Source organism: Microcaecilia unicolor, chromosome 10 (genome assembly GCF_901765095.1).
Source record: "Microcaecilia unicolor chromosome 10, aMicUni1.1, whole genome shotgun sequence".
Classification (NCBI taxonomy): domain Eukaryota; kingdom Metazoa; phylum Chordata; class Amphibia; order Gymnophiona; family Siphonopidae; genus Microcaecilia; species Microcaecilia unicolor.
The window spans coordinates 22,049,462-22,067,001 of NC_044040.1; the positions used below are offsets into that span (position 1 = coordinate 22,049,462).

The 17,540-nt window shown below is 44.9% G+C and overlaps 1 long non-coding RNA gene across 1 annotated transcript; it reads left to right on the plus strand.

Moving 5' to 3' along the window:
- The first annotated feature begins 9,393 nt into the window (after positions 1-9,393).
- LOC115478703 lies at positions 9,394-16,936 on the plus strand. Its single transcript, XR_003943564.1, has 4 exons — positions 9,394-9,482; positions 10,181-10,279; positions 12,486-12,646; positions 16,853-16,936. It is a non-coding gene; the product is annotated as an uncharacterized LOC115478703 (long non-coding RNA).
- The last annotated feature ends 604 nt before the right edge of the window (positions 16,937-17,540 follow it).

Sequence of the window (17,540 nt, forward strand, 5' to 3'; positions counted from 1 at the left end):
CAGTAAATAGTTTTGCTCCCTTACCCGCAGTAAATGGGCCAAATTTTTTCCTTTTACCGCCGCTCCCTGTCCATATGTCATTCTGTAGCGTACAGTCAGAATTAAGTAACTGTGACTGGCTGAAGATGGATCCACTTTTGCTACATCATCCAAATCTGCTTAACTTTACTATTTGCTAGGCAGTGGACAATATGAATACATATCCAACATACAAAATTAATTGCATTTGAAAGAGGAGTGAACAGTGAAACATTTGGGACTGGATTTTGTAAATTGCTCCCAAATTTGCTCACCGAAAAAAATGAGCGCTTAGCTCTGTTCTATAAACGGCATCCAAATTTGTGTGCGGTTTGTAGAATAGCACATAGCTTTATGATCTGCACCTAATTTTAGATGCGCGGATTTACATCAGCTGAAACCTGGTGTAAATCCCCATGCCTAAATTAGACACGGATCTGCCATATACTATAACACTGCTCGTAATTTCTAGGCATGCCTCTAATCCGCCTATGCCCCTCCCATGGCCACATCACCTTTTGGATCCCTGTGGAATATTTATGTGTGCATCTTTATAGAATCCTGGCTAGGAAGATGAACTGAAACTGGTTGGACCCCTGCTCACCCCTTGCTATGCCTTTGGGATGAGGGAAAGAGTGTTAGTGATATAGACTGCCTGGGGAGAGAGAGTGTTGGGTTTGTGCTGAAGAGGGGAAAATAAGGGTGAGGAAGATCGATGGGGAGGTGGGTAGGGAGCAAGAGAGGGAAAAGGGAAGGGGAGAGGGATAATTTCACCACAGATGTTTTGCGGGTTTCTGCTAGTTAAAATATATAATTGTACATAAGTACATAAGTAGTGCCATACTGGGAAAGACCAAAGGTCCATCTAGCCCAGCATCCTGTCACCGACAGTGGCCAATCCAGGTCAAGGGCACCTGGCACGCTCCCCAAACGTAAAAACATTCCAGACAAGTTATACCTAAAAATGCGGAATTTTTCCAAGTCCATTTAATAGCGGTCTATGGACTTGTCCTTTAGGAATCTATCTAACCCCTTTTTAAACTCCGTCAAACTAACCGCCCGTACCACGTTCTCCGGCAACGAATTCCAGAGTCTAATTACACGTTGGGTGAAGAAAAATTTTCTCCGATTCGTTTTAAATTTACCACACTGTAGCTTCAACTCATGCCCTCTAGTCCTAGTATTTTTGGATAGCGTGAACAGTCGCTTCACATCCACCCGATCCATTCCACTCATTATTTTATACACTTCTATCATATCTCCCCTCAGCCGTCTCTTCTCCAAGCTGAAAAGCCCTAGCCTTCTCAGCCTCTCTTCATAGGAAAGTCGTCCCATCCCCACTATCATTTTCGTCGCCCTTCGCTGTACCTTTTCCAATTCTACTATATCTTTTTTGAGATACGGAGACCAGTACTGAACACAATACTCCAGGTGCGGTCGCACCAGGAGCGATACAACGGCATTATAACATCCGCACACCTGGACTCCATACCCTGCCTAATAACACCCAACATTCTATTCGCTTTCCTAGCCGCAGCAGCACACTGAGCAGAAGGTTTCAGCGTATCATCGACGACGACACCCAGATCCCTTTCTTGATCCGTAACTCCTAACGCGGAACCTTGGGTGAATCTCTTAATAATGGCGGTTGATAAATCCCAATAAATACATAAATGATAATAAGTAGTCATAAATATGTTTAGAGAGATCAGCACAAGTGTTTTTCTTTAAATTGCCAAAATGCAGCTATTTGATTAGCACGTTCTCTCCCAATTGATATAACTGGAGACATTTAAAAATAATTGCTTCCTTCTTTTCCTGATCACCACACAGATATCACAGTGCACAGGGTAAGTAATTTCTTTGTTTCATCTTGTCTTCCAAGGGCCATGAACCCAAATCTTCATGGGACAGTGAAGATGAGAAATGGAAGGGACAGGGGGATGGTCGGGAAAACAGCATCCCTGCTCCAAAGCAGAATGGGTAAGATATTGTGGTCTGTGATCCATGTCTCAGCCAGTGAACTGTTTTGAGCTAGATGGAAAGAAGGAGAGGGAATATTATATGGAAAACTGGGCAGCCTTAGAGACTTGCAAGTTAAAAGTTGCCTGAGAGTCAAAAAGAACTTCCAGTGAAGGACAGAGTCCATAAATGTGATTGGTGAACCCAAAGGATTGGGAGGGGTGGTTGATCGATTTGGCTGCCCCAAGGTCCAGAGTGCCACAGGTAATTTTGTAAAAGTTATTTCCTTAGCGTCAGCAGCAGATGAGTCCAGAGACTTGTGGGTTGTGACTATCTACCAGCAGGTGGAGATAGAGAGTGCTGAATTACACTGTCTTATAGGATGGAATGCTCCTTGGTCAGTCAGTATTTTGTATCTCCAGCAGGCAGATGGATGGTCTCTCCATGAGCACCTGGTCTCATCTGGTTGCAGCTCCTTTTCTGGGTCTCCCAGTTTAGTTGAGCTGTGGGGTATGCGGCTGAGCAGTGCCATCTTTAGGGGGTACACCTGGTCACCCCAGGTCCCTCCCCCACCCTTATGCCCCTCTCACACACTTCTCCATTCTCCTTCTCCAGACTGTGGCTCTGTAGTTAAAAAAAAAGAGAAATTCTGGTGCCCCCAGTATCGGGGCTATGGAAAGAGAGGATGGCTATTTGTCTCTGGCCCCACTGCTTCACAGGCAGGGATGCGGTCGATGCCCTAGAGGTGAACAGAGACTGGCAGGATATGGTGCTTATCGCCACTCTGCAGAGGTTCTTGGGAAGGGGAACCGCTTAGGGATTTTCCCTGGTTCTTTAGTGCCGGGTTTGTGCTACATCAGTTGGCTGAGAGCGGACTGGGCAGAGCCTGGTGTTTCTCTTTTTGGGACTCCTTTCCTAGGGCTTTTCCTTCTGCTGATGAGGACCTATCTGGGAGATGGGTGTCGCTACGCGGCAGAGGCCCAGATGCCTGCCTTGGTATTGTCTGTCTGAGGTCTGGCTGCATCTCATCTGTGTTGTTCTCAGAGATGTTCGCTTTCTGGCTCCTCCATTTTCTGCTTGCCAGGTACCTTCTGTCTAGCCTCTCTCTACCTCTGCTACATGGACTTCTTGTTTTAGTACAGCACCCAGCAGAATATGTGGGGCTGTTAACCACACTCTCTCTGTCTGTGGAGTCTAAGTCACACCCTTGCAGAATGACTGAAATCTATCTGACATTTTTTCTGACTTACTGCGGACTACCACATGTTGTGTTTTGAGCAAATACGTTTGTACACGGTTAGTTTCTCTGTGGCAGGGTGTTCCGCTTGATGGGTGTATTTAACAGCCTAACTGCTCTGGAGGAGTTGCCTAATGGTTAGGGCAGCAGCATGAAGACCAGAGGAGCTGGGTTTGATTCCCACTGCAGCTCCTTGTGACTCTGGGCAAGTCACTTAACCCTCCATTACCTCAGGTACAAATAAGTACCTGAATATATTTTTGTTTTCTCTGGGGACCTGCGGTCTGGCTTCTAGGTAGTACTCCAGGGGTATTTGGTTCTCTGCCTCTCCCTTGTTCATGTTCTCCTGGCGTTTTATTGGGAGAGATTGGAGCACCCCCCCCCCCTTCCGCCCTTTTGGTCAGTCACTCTGCTTTGGGGGGTCTTCTTTGTCTTTCTGAACCTTCTTTCTTGTCTTTGTCTGTAGAGAGGTTCTCTTTTGTTGTCCAGGGCGGCCTAGTGTTCGCCTAGATCCAGGTTCAGTCCGTTCTGGATCTGGGTACTCTAGACTTTGTCCAGTTGGGATCTTCCGAGTTTGTCCTAACTTTATGCAATTACTTAGCTAGTTAGCATGCTGAAAATTGCTGCTAACCGGCTAAGTAGATGCTCCGCCCCTATCCTAACCGGTTAGGAGATGGCAGGTTGGTGGCAATATTCAGTGGCACTAACTGGTTACGTACTGCTGAATATCAGTTGCCAGGTCGCTCAGCAGGGTTAACCAGGCAGGAGCCTCTCCTGCCCAGTTAAACCCTTTTGAATATTGTCAGCAGCTCAGCACTATTGCGTCGGATCTTAGGAGCCTATTTAATAAAGGCACAAAGGCACCATTTTAGGACTTCTCACATAGATGTCTTGTTATAAAATTAGGCTTATAATGGGAGAAAATCTTTGATAAATCAGACCCCCAAGTTTCATGATTACATATGACTTATTGTATCAGATAGGCTTTGCATGCCAATCCCTGTAGTAGAGTTGGTGTTTCCATTAGGCGAACTAGGCAGTCATGGCAAGATTCTGAGGGTAGAAGGAATGCAGTTATTAGAACAGTTTCCTCTTCGACACTGGATCAATCTCACGATGTGAGAAATATATTTATAAACCGGGGGGGGGGGGGGGGGGGAGAAAACCAAATCTAACTAGATAAACAGCCCACAGATAAATCAATATAATGTGTATAAATAATGTTTAAGAAATGAATCTAAAGAATAATGTAAGTGTGCTTATACAGTGTGTATAGAACCACCACAGCTCATAAAGATCTACTGTGCCGCCATTTTGATTTTCAAAAGATTAATAAATTCAAACTGAAACGTGTAATAAACATTGTAATTGTTCAACTTATCTTTTAAAAGCTTCCAGGGTCCCAGGTTCTTATAAAATTAGGTCACATCTAAAAATATATTACATGTAAGCCAGTATGCACTTGTACAGTAGGGGGTAATTCTATAACGGAAGCTAAAAATTAGGCACCCAAAATCATGTGCTACGAACAGCATCTGGGTGCCCAGATTCCATTATAGAATTTATTTATTATTACATTTGTACCCCGCGCTTTCCCACACGTGGCAGGCTCAATGCAGCTTACATAGCAACAATATAAATAATACAAAGTCGTAATAAGAATATACAGTTTGTGGTAAACGCAAAACTAATGGGGTAAGTGGAAAGTAAGTAAAACATAGGAGGAATTGGGTTCAGAAGGAAATGAGCATTAGGAGGTAAGCGTAAAAAGATGGAAAGAGATGGATATGGGGTAGCAAGAAGGGCAGAAGGCTGTTAATGGAGCGGATAGATCTAGGTAGGACATTCCAAAGCTGGCTACCTAAAAATGAAAAATTGGATGCGTAATAGGATTTGTACCTTATTCCTTTGCAGTTAAGGAGGTGTAGATTGAAGTAAGTGCGGGAAGATGTTAAACTGTTCCTGGTAGGGAGGTCAATAAGGTGGTTCATGTAGGTGGGGGCTTCGTGTAATATCCAGTAAATCATTGTGTGGACCCTAAAGTCAATTCCAATGCAATTTCTCCCTGAGAGGCGTTGCGCTGTCGAATCTTGACTTAGCAAAAATAAGTCTGGCTGCCGTGTCTTGGGAAGTCTGGAGCCTTTTCAGTATGAGGGACTTACAACCTAAAAAAAAACACTATTACAGTAATCTACATGTGTATGTAAGAACTGTGGATTGGACCAGGTTCTGGAAGGTGTCTAAGGAAGATATGATTTTACTCTTTTCAAAATCCACATTATATTAAACATCCTCTTGTTGATAACTTTTGCATGGTTTTCAAAAGATAAATGACAATCATGACTCCAGGGATCCTCAAGTTGTCTGATATTGAAAGTTTAACATCTGGGGTGCTGAGAGTGGTCGGGATGAATGAAGAATGTTGAGAAGATAGGACTAGACATTGTGTGTGTATTTAATTTCATCCTGAAAGCATCAGCCCAAGAGGTTAGAGTGGTCATTCCTGTGCCTGATTGGCATCTGGGCAGCATCATATAGGCACCAACACTTAACACCATGTAAAAAGGAAGGTGTAAACGTTGGTATCTAGGCAGGCAACTTACAGTGTTCTGCAAGGGCCCCTTTTACAAAGCCGCGCTACTGATTCTGGGTGCGGCAAATGAGAGGAAGCCCAATCATTTCCTGTGAGCTTCCTCTCATTTGCCGTGCAGGAATCGCTAGTGCGCCTTTGTAAAAGAAGCCCTAAGTTTGGCACCTGAGCAGGTGACCTGCTCATGCTGTCCCATGCACGCCCCCTTTGCATTTAAATTCTAAAGTACATAAACACTAACTTGTAGAATAGCGCCTAAGTGTAGCTAGGCACCTAACTGCGAGTTAGATGCAAAGCATTAATAAAGAAGGCTAAAAGAGAATATGAAGAGAAACTTGCCACAGAGGCAAAAACTCAATTTTTTCAGATACATTAGAAGCAGAAAGCCTGCGAGGGAATCCTTGGGACCGTTAAATCATGAAGGAGCAAAAGGGGCACTCGGAGGACAAGGCCATAGCAGACAGACTGAATGAATTCAGATTTACCTGTACCAGACATGGTTTTCAAGGGTGATGATGCGGAGGAACTGAAAAGATGTACAGAGCCAAATTGACAAGTTAAAGAGTGATAAATCCCCTGGACTGGATGGTATACATTCCAGGGTACTGAAAGAACTCAAACATGAAATTGCTGATCTGTTGTTAGTGATCTGTAGCCTGTCATTAAAATCACCTGTAGTACCTGAACATTGGAGGGTAGCCAATGTAACACCAATTTTTTTTTTAAAGGGTTCCAGGGGTGATGTGGGAAATTACAGATTGGTAAACCTGATGCCAGTGCCTAGCAAAATAGCGGAAGCTATTATAAAGAATAAAATTACGGAACACAAAGATAAACATGGTTTAATGGGACAGAGTTACCATGGATTCAGCCAAGGGAAGTCTTGCCTCACCAATTTGAAGGTGTGAGTAAACATGAATAAAGGTGAGCTGGTTGATGTAGTGTATCTAGATTTTTAGAAAGCTTTTGACAAAGTTCCTTATGAGAAACTCCTGAGAAAATTGAAGAGTCATGGGATAGGAGGCAATATTCTGTTGTGGATTAGGAATTGGTTGGACAGAAAATAGAGGGTAGGGTTAAATAGTTATTTGTCTCAATGGAGGAGGGTGAATAGTGGAGTACTGCATGGATCTATACTGGGACTGGTGCTATTCAACATGTTTATAAATGATCTGGAAATTGGAACAAGTCAGGTGATTAAATTTGCACATGACACAAAACTGTTCAAGCTTGTTAAAACACATGTGGACTGTGAAAAATTGCAGGAAGACTGGGCATCCAAATGACAGATGAAATTTAATGTGGACAATTTAAATGATGCACATTGGGAAGAATAACCCAAATCGTAGTTACCTGATGTTAGGGTCCACCTTGGGGGGTCAGTACTCAAGAAAAATATTTAGGTATCGTTATAGACAATACGCTGAAATCTTCTGCCCAGTGTGCTGTGGCGGCCAAAAAGGAAAACAGAATGCTAGGAATTATCAGGAAAGGGATGGTAAATAAGACCGAAAATAATATAATGCCTCTTTATCGCTCCATGGTGCGAATTCACCTTGAGTACTGCATTCAGTTCTGGTCGCCGTAACTCAAAAAAGATATAGCGGAATTAGAAAAGGTTCAAAGGAGATTGACCAAAATGATAAAGGGAATTGAACTCTTCTCATATGAGGAAAAGCTAAAGAGGTTAGGGCTTTTCAGCTTGGAGAAGAGATGGCTGATGGGGAATATGATTGAGGTCTACAAAATCCTGAGTGGTGTAGAACGAGTAGAAGTGAATCTATTTTTTTTTTTACTGTTTCAAAAAGTACAAAGATTAGGGAACACTCAATGAAGTTACTTGGAAATACTTTAAAAACAAATAGGAGCAAATATTTTTTCACTCAACGAATAGTTAAGCTCTGGAATTCGTTGCTAGAGGACATGGTAACAGTGGCTAGCATATTTGGTTTTCAGAAAGGTTTGGACAAGTTTCTGGAGGAAAAGTCCATAGTCTGCTGTTGGGACAGACATGGGGATACCACTGCTTGCCCTGGGATTGGTAGCATGGAATGTTGCAGTTATTTGGGTTTCTGCCAGGTTCTTATGACCTAGATTGACCACTGTTTGGAAACAGATTACTGGGCTAGATGGACCATTGGTCTGACCAAGTATGGCTATTCTTATGTACCCCCATTTGAGTGTCTAAAGTTAGGTGCCTAATTGGCACCTAACTTGTGGTACACTATCCAGCTTATAATTGAAAGAGAAAAACGCCTAGATTTCGACCCAAATCGGGAGATAGACGTTTATCTCACAAAAACGAATAAATCGGTATAATGGAAAGCCAAATTTGGACGTTTTCAACTGCACTCCATCGCGGAAGTGTACAAAGTTGACGGGGGCGTGTCGGAGGCGTGGCGAAGGTGGAACTGGGGCGTGGTTATCGGCCGCCTTTCGCCGATAATGGAAAAAAAGTATGCGTTTGTAGCTAGAATTTAGGGCACTTTTCCTGGACCCTGTTTTTTCACGAATAAGGCCCCAAAAAGTGCCCTAAATGACCAGATTACCCCCAGAGGGAATCGGGGATGACCTCCCCTGACTCCCCCAGTGGTCACTAACCCCCTCCCACCACAAAAAAATGATGTTTCATAACTTTTTATTTTCACCCTCAAATGTCATACCCACCTCCCTGGCAGCAGTATGCAGGTCCCTGGAGCAGTTGTTAGGGGGTGCAGTGGACTTCAGGCAGGTGGACCCAGGCCCATCCCCCCCCTACCTGTTACAATTGTGCTGCTTAATGCTTAGTCGTCCAACCCCCCCAAACCCACTGTACCCACATGTAGGTGCCCCCCTTCACCCCTTAGGGCTATAGTAATGGTGTAGACTTGTGGGCAGTGGGTTTTGAGGGGGATTTGGGGGGCTCAACACACAAGGGAAGGGTGCTATGCACCTGGGAGCTCGTTTACCTTTTTTTTTGTTTTTGTAAAAGTGCCCCCTAGGGTGCCCGGTTGGTGTCCTGGCATGTGAGGGGGACCAGTGCACTTCAAATCCTGGCCCCTCCCATGAACAAATGCCTTGGATTTATTCGTTTTTGAGCTGGGCGCTTTCATTTTCCATTATCACTGAAAAACAAAAACGCCCAGCTCACAAATTGTCGAATAAAACATGGACGTCTATTTTTTTCGAAAATACGGTTCGGTCCGCCCCTTCACGGACCCGTTCTCGGAGATAAACGCCCATGGAGATAGACGTTTTCGTTCAATTATGTCCCTCCACATAGCATTAGGGGTTAGGTGTGCTCAAGGGAGATGTTTGGGTGGAGTATGGATGGAGTGCAATTAATACTCTAACATGTAGGCCTGCTAAATGTCGGTGCCTACAATCTAGGTACTATCTCTGCACAATTTGTGCTAGTATTTGATAAAGACAAACCTTTGTGTCTTTATAAAATAGTGCCTTTCTGCCCTGTTAACCTAGGAGCCCTCTTATAAAAGTACCCTTGTACTGCTTTCTTCTTTCTAATTAATTTTGTTTTCTTTGTTAGTGTCTGGATTGATGTTGATCTCTCAAGCACTAGAATTTCTCGATTCTTCAATGAGGAAGAAGCAGATCGAACACCTAGAAAATTTACTTCTAGCCTGAATGCAGAAACGAGGCGGCCTCCTTTGGAGGATTTTAAGGGAGCCCTGAATGGTAGTATCTTCCTCTTCTCCTTCCACTTCCAGAGTATCTGCTTTTGCAGATCGGAATTAGATAATTATGGGGCAATTTTCAAATACCATGTATAGCTGCAAAGTAAAAGGGTACTTAAACATATGCACTTGAAGCTAATTTTAAGAGAGCATCTACCTGTGGAGTCTTCCTTTGAAAATTAGCTGGTATAAAGTCCATACGCTAAATGCACCTACATTTTTTTGACCCTGCTATTTGTGTGGCTGATTGAGATTGGTGGCGGGGGGGGGGGGGGGGGGGGGGGGGGGGGGGATGGGAGATGCATGGTAGTAAAGTAGCATCTATGCTTTTGGAATTCTCATGTATACACTCGGAAATGCCTCTTTTTAACCTCTGCTGTGGACGCCTGCACAAACTTCACTAGGCTAAAGAGAGCAATTTTGATACAGGCCAGTTGACCCATTTAGGTGACTATTTATCAGAGTAAGTGGCTTTGTAAGTTATTCTCCACATGGCTTTTGCTTGGCATTCAGAATTATTTTTTGCCTATATCTGAAGAACTCATAATAGCAATCATACTTCAGAAATTAGACCTCTGTTTTCAGTCAACTAGTATGTGGTGACAGAACTTTCTGGGAATGTGTTAAATTTTCATTCTTCTATAAATTCAGATGAACCATTTGTACATGGTTTAGCTTCTGTTTTTGTTCATCTTGTAGTTGCCACAGATAGAGAGCCTACTAGACAACCAGCTGCTCTGCCTGTGAAGAACCTGAGGGGAGCTGCTTATAAGCCCACTGAACCAGAAGATTTTAATGGTAAGAGAAGAGAGGGACCAAGTGTGAAGTTTCAAGAAATGATAGCTGCAATGTCAGGTGCAGTGGCATTCCTAGGGGGGCTGACACCCGGGGCGGATCGCCGATGTGCCCTGCCCCCCGGGTGCAGCGCCCCCCCCCGGAACAGCGCGATGCCCCCCCCCCCGGCGAAAGAACCCCCCCCCCGGGTGCACGCCGCTGGGGGGGGGGGTGCCACGCGCCTGCCGGCTCTTCGTTTTCATGCTCCCTCTGCCCCGGAACAGGAAGTAACCTGTTCCGGGGCAAAGGGAGCATGAAAACGAAGAGCCGACAGGCGCGCGGCACCCCCCCAGCGGCATGCACCCGGGGCGGACCGCCCCCACCGCCCCCCCCTTGGTACGCCACTGGTCAGGTGATATTTTTATAATGGAATATGGGTTAATCTGGAATCTTAAAGGCATCAGTAGGTGTAAAGATACACATCAAAGGAAGATTATTAGATGGGTGAGTCTCCTTCCTCTGTTGTCACACTAATAGGGATAATTTTGTAAAGCATTTTTTCTGCATGTAGGACACATTTTACATGTGAAAAATGGTTGTTATAAAATTGTGCAGGTGAGCATACACATGCAAGTACAGTATGCATGCTTATAAGAGCACTTCCTTATTATCCACTAGACCAGTCCAGATACACGTAGGTATCACTGATCCACCAGCAGATGGAGACACAGGTGTATGATCTGTAAACTGTGCCCTATAAGAGGCACCACACAGCTCACTAGCTCTGTATTCTGTCTCCAGCAGATGTTGACAGGCACCCTGTGCAGTGGACTGATCTGAGCCCAGTGGGGTTGGGCCCTGGTAGAGCCAAAGGCTAGGGAAGGGGATCCAGAGTCCTTCCTAAGTACTGGGGGGGATTACCTGGCCTCTTCTACAATATCCAGCCCTCATTCTCTCCCCCCCTCAAATCCTGAAATTAAATAAATAACATAAATAAATAAAAGATCATAAGGAAACATACCAGGTTTTACTTTGGCCGGAAGGAGCACAGTGGTGAGTGCTGTCACAGAATTTCAGGGGGACCTTGACTTTGGGCTGCCATCGCAGCCTGGATTGTGCCTGAGCTTCAGCTGCTGGAGGGAACTCCAGTCTTGCTGCTTCATGGCCTCAAGGTGGAGCTGGTCTGGACCAGGAGCAGTTTCATCACACTACGATTGCCAGGAAGCCGGTGGCATCACAGGGAGCTTGCAGTGTGGTATTCTGTTTAGCCACGGAGGTGGCTGGTGCTTTTTTTCACAGTGCTCTCTCCCCTCCTGGAAGCCAGTAGTCTTTCAGGGATGGGATGGAAGTCCCTGCCAAAAGAGCCAAGAGGTAAGCACAATGTAAAGCAAAGAGAAGCAGCTCCAAGGGGTGTTCAGCTTGCCGTGGGGGGGGGGGGGGGTGGATGGGTGGGTGGGAGGGAGGGAATTGGCTGGCATGTCCGCTGCAGGAGATGCTGGCATTGATGTCATTCCTTGGTTGGACTGTGTCATGCAGAAATATACGGAAAAGGCAGCCATGAAGGAGCAGCCCGCCCCCCCCCCCCCCCCTTTCCTGTTCTAGCCCTGGAAGGAGCTCGTGGGGCATGTAGAGTTGCCTCAGGAGGTTCTACCACAGCAGAGGCACACCTGGCAGGAGGGTTTTCTCCTGAATTTGGCCTGCTACAAAAGGCCTTTTTTACTTTAGTAGGAATAGACACTCCAGGCGTCCAGAGGTCCTCAAGTGCCCCATTTGTCAAAGCAATCCCGGTTGGAGGGCTGGGACTCAAAATCGCTAGCATCAGAGCAGTGATCTGGGTAGGGGACTCCCCCCACCAGGAGCTCCTCTTGCAGGAGGATGAGAGTCTGATGGGGGAAGGGATGATCCCATAGTGGTCTGCTTTTCCTGAGGGAAGAGTTAGCGGGTATGATCTCTCATGCCCTGGAGACCCTCAGTTTATCTGACTTTCTATCCATCTCCAGAATTGAGGCTTACTTAGGCTAAAAAATGCTGATTACTGGAGCAAAACACTTGATAGTGGTAGAAGCCTGAGCTTGGAAAGGCCTTCAGACGTGGCATGCTGTTAACAGTGTGAATTCATGACAATGCTACCTTTGGAGGACCGTGATTACAGCTGCACCACTATCCTTTCGTGAATGCAATCTTCTTTTCAGTAAGGGAAATGTGAGTGTCTCTTGTTGCTTTCCTGCAGCAGATCTTTCATCATGGACAAACTCGGCTAAAGATGCCACTCTGCACTCTCCAAGCCAAAGCAAGCATGAGAACCTAGACACATCTTTCCAGACTCAGGTCAGAGGCTGCCATCCCCTCTGCCTGTACCAGAGAACAGGCACAAGTGCAGGAATAGCAGAGGTAAATATAGAGTAGTTTGGCTAGAAGAAGGGGAGCGTTTGTATTCTTCAGATGGGAATAACCTGGTTTGCTAACATGTTTGAACTGCATATTATCCAAGTCACCAACATTTTCATAACTTTAGAGTCTAGAAATATCAGCAGGTAGTGAGCAAAATTCAAGAATAATGTCTAGTACAGCTCTGAGAGAACTTAGAGGACATAGATCAGAGCTGTGCTATGGACTCTTACTTTCATGAAAATGAGTCCTATTCTACCATTGTGATGTCAGTATTGTTGCAAAATGAACAGAGACAGGTAACTCTGCTTCTTTACCCGTCCATACAAAATGTTTCACTAAGGACAACTAAGATAGCTGGAACTTCACACATGGGTGGTATCATCTGGCACAGCCCACGTGGCATCTTTTCTCCAGCATTTTATCCTGAACTTTTGAGCATGTCTCACCATACATGTACACCTATTCCTGCTGTCTGCCGTCATGCACTTAACTTTTTTAAAGTCGTTGTATAAGAACATTACTTGCCAGCCTCTATGCCAGCCTCAGATGTCATACTCAGGTCCATGACAGCAGCATTCAGGTCCCTGGAGCAGTTTTAGTGGGTGAGTGCACTTCAGACAGGTGGGCCCAGCACCATTCCCCCCCCCCTCCACCTGTTACGTTTGTGGAGGAAACAGCGAACCCTCCAAAATCCACCAGAAACCCACATCTAGGTGCCCCCCTTCACCCATAAGGGCTATGGTAGTGATGTACAGTTGTGGGGAGTGGGTTTTGGGGGGCTCAGCACACAAGGTAAGGGAGCTGTGTACCTGGGAGCATTTTATGAAGTCCACTGCAGTGGACTTCATGCAGGTGGACCCAGGCCCATACCCCCACTTCCTGTTACACTTGGGCAGGAAACTGAGCCCTCCAGAAACCCACAGTACCCACATATAGCTGCCCCCTTCACCCGTAAGGACTATGGTAGTGGTGTACAGTTGGGGGTAGTGGGTTTTGAGGGGCTCAGCACACAAGGGAGCTGTGTACCTGGGAGCATTTTATGAAGTCCACTGCAGTGCCCCCTAGGGTGCACGATTGCTGTCCTGGCATGTCAGGGGGACAAGTCTACTAAAAATGCTGGCTCCTCCTACGTCCCAATGGCTTGACTTTGGATGTTTTAGAATTGGACGTTTTTTTTTTTCAAAAATGTCCGAAAATCAAAGACGTCCAAATCACAAAATGTCCAAATCATAGGACGTTCATGGCATTTTTGAACACAAAAGATGGACGTCCATCTTTTTCGAAAATGACCTCCCCGCTTCGGAATTTGGTTGTCTTTGTAAACCGTCCAAATTCTGACTTAGATGTTTTTTGTTTTTTTTTCGAAAATGCCCCTCTATGTAACTTTGAAAGTCTAAGTGCTTTGAAAATATGCCTCCATATCTACTATAGTTAGTATTGCTCTCTTGGCTTCATATCTTTACTTCTCACTACTGTTTGGCGTAGTCTTCAGTCATGTTTGTCTGTCCTAAGTAGACTGTAAGCTCTGTTGAGCAAGGACTGTCAAGTGTACAGCGCTGCGTACATCTAGTAGTGCTATAAAAATGATAAGTAGTAGTAGAGACACTGTTTTTGGTTGAACTGTACTAACCTATCTGTCTTTGTAAGTTCAGCAACTGTGAACAGGCTGTACCTGGACAATGAACAAATGATCTGTAATGTTGAGTAGCCCTGAACTTGAGAGTCACCCACAGGTGTGCCTGATTCAATCCGATTTAACAGAAAAGCAGAGTTGATACCTGTCACAGCTGTTTTCCATAGACAGCAGAATTAGGCACACAGTCCTCCCACCTCCCCTGAGAGTTTGGAGTAGCCTAGTGGTTAGTGCAGTGGACTTTGATCCCGAGGAACTGAGTTTGATTCCCACTGCAGCTCCTTGTGACTCTGGGCAAGTCACTTAACCCTCCATTGCCCCTGGTACAAAATAAGTACCTGAATGTATGTAAACCGCTTTGAATGTAGTTGCAAAAACCTCAGAAAGGCGGTATATCAAGTCCCATTTCCCTTTCCCTATTTGAGATTCTACATGGAATGTTGCTATTCCACTAGCATAGCAACATTCCATGTAGAAGCCTGCCCTTGCAGATCAGCAATGCGGCCGCGCAGGCTTCTGTTTCTGTGAGTCTGACGTCCTGCACATACGTGCAGGACGTCAGACTCACAGAAACAGAAGCCTGCGCGGCCGCATTGTTGATCTGCAAGGGCAGGCTTCTACATGGAATGTTGCTAGTGGAGGAGTAGGCTGGTGGTTAGTGCGGTGGACTTTGATCCTGGGGAAGTGAGTTTGATTCCCACTGTAGCTCCTTTTGACTCTGGGCAAGTCACTTAACCCTCCATTGCCCCTGGTACAAAATAAGTACCTGAATATATGTAAACCGCTTTGAATGTAGTTGCAAAAATCTCAGAAAGGCAGTATAACAAGTCCCATTAACAAGATTCCATGCTGAATCTCAAAGAGTAGCAACATTCCGTGTAGAACCCCAAAGCATAGCAAAATTCCGGAATCCCAAGGAGTGGAACAGTAGCCTAGTGGTTGCTACTATTTGAGATTCTACATGGAATGTTGCTAGTGGAGGAGTAGCCTAGTGGTTAGTGCAGCAGACTGTGATCCTGGGGAACTGGGTTCGATTCCCACTGCAGCTCCTTGTGACTCTGGGCAAGTCACTTAACCCTCCATTGCCCCTGGTACAAAATAAGTACCTGAATATATGTAAACTGCTTTGAATGTAGTTGCAAAAATCTCAGAAAGGCGGTATATCAAGTCCCATTTCCCTTCCCTTCACTTCTTGAGCTATGGAACTAACTGAAGAGACAGCCGCTTTTGAGGTAAGGGTCACAAACCTACCAATACTTTTCTCTTAGCTGTAAGCTCTGGAAGAGTTGTTTCATCTCAGTGTTGTGCAATATTGTCACTCACTCCTGTGCCTAATTAATTCTATTATCTATCAAATCCCTGTTACAAGTAGAAACAATGCTATGTTCGATTGTTTTATTATCTGTTATTCTTTATTTGTTGTTGTATAAATGATTGCTGTACCCCACTTTCCAATTAGAAAAGTGCCATATAAATGAAATGAAATACCTGACTGAAACTACAGTTCCTTTCTTGGAATTTGATCCACATCTCACATGGGAACTACTGTAGACACAAATTTTGCAGGGGTTTATTTATTTTATTTGTATTTATTATGACACTAGTAAGAAATGCCCGTTTCGGAAACAAATGAAACGGGCGCTAGCAAGGTAGTACCCCCCCCCCATACACACACACACCACCCTTCCTCCCGAGTTCCAGACCCCCTCCGTCCCTCCCTTCTGAGTTCCACACCCCCCTGTCCCTCTCTCCCTCATTTCGTTGCGAGTTTCAGCTGCCGTCCGCGTACCTGATGCGAAGGGGAGCGTGTGAAACGGGCGGTAGCAAGGTTTTCCTCGAGGGCAGCAGGACGGCGGGCGTATTTCTTTACTCCTGCCCCTGCGTGGCTCGCGTTTTTGTTGAACTCGTGTCTTGTGCCTTCCCCGGGCCGCCCTCGATGTCATGGCGTTTTGACGCGAAGGCGGAGCTACACTGCAGGCCAGCCAAACCGGATATCTCTGGCGCCTCAAGTTTCCGACGAGGCTTCATTGGAACGTTGGAGGTGCCTTTTATATATAGAGAGATTTCTACCCCATATTTTCTCAAGAAAGCTCAGGTTCTGTGCGGCTTACATAACAAATTAAGAAGAAGCGTTACAAGACAATTAATATTGATACAAGAATACATTAGCTGAACATAGATCTAAAGAAGTGGGCTTTAAGTAAACTTCTAAATGACATATGATCGACTGAGTGTCTGATATACTTGGTTAATGAATTCCAGAGTTTGGTACTTTGGTAAGAAAAATTAGAATTATGGATATTTTCGTAGGTTAAGTTTTTACAGCTTGGGAAATGGTAATATTCTCTAGATGATGGGGTTAACTTCTGAAAGGAAAATAATGAAACATGTGTGTGGAAAATATCACAGAGCAGCCACACGTAGGCCATATGAAGAGTTCATTTTTCCACTGTGACATGTAGTTAGAGGGGACTCATTCCACTAAAGTTGAAATCATGCAATCTTTAATGAGTCAAGTCTGGCTCTTCTGATTGTGACATCAACATTTCTTCCCCTTTTTCTCTTTTATGCAGAGTTCTACGTAAATCAGAAGCAGCTACTCAGCCTCCCAAGTCCAGGAGATAAGCAGAATAAGAGGAACTCCTCCCCAGCAGGGGCAAGAGGAAGGAAATGGGTTGAGGGGTTAGAAATGGGACGTGAAGAGGAACTGAAAGAGGTAATGGAGCTGAAGCTGAATATGCAGTCAGCTAGAGGCCATGCTGCATCTTTCAGATTACTAAAAGTGCAAGAAACCTTAGTCACCTTGCAGAGATTGAATACTGTTTTACCTGTACCTGCGATTCATTGCTTGCTGTAAGTCTAGGTTTATAATAGGTTTTACTGGCTTGCAGACTATGACATAGTCCTTTTGTTCTGGTTAAAAAAAAAACTTTTTTTTTATTTTTTTTACTACTTCTCCTCAAAATTGTTCCTGCAGTCCAGACTATTCCCGTGGGAGGGTAAGGCACACCCCTAATTATTCTTCATTGCATTCCTTTTCTTTAAGTATGTGTCATAAAACATTCTCAGATCTCATCAAGTCTGTGCCCATTCTTGGGCGAGAAAGCTATATCTAGTATACACACATAGCAAACATTGCTAGTCACCCTGCATTCAAATGTAATAAATATATTTTACAGTTGTCTTTATTAAAGTGTTTTCATCTGTTCTGCTGAAGCTTCTGCTTAGCCTTCTTTAGAGGCACATCTCTGTAATAGCCAA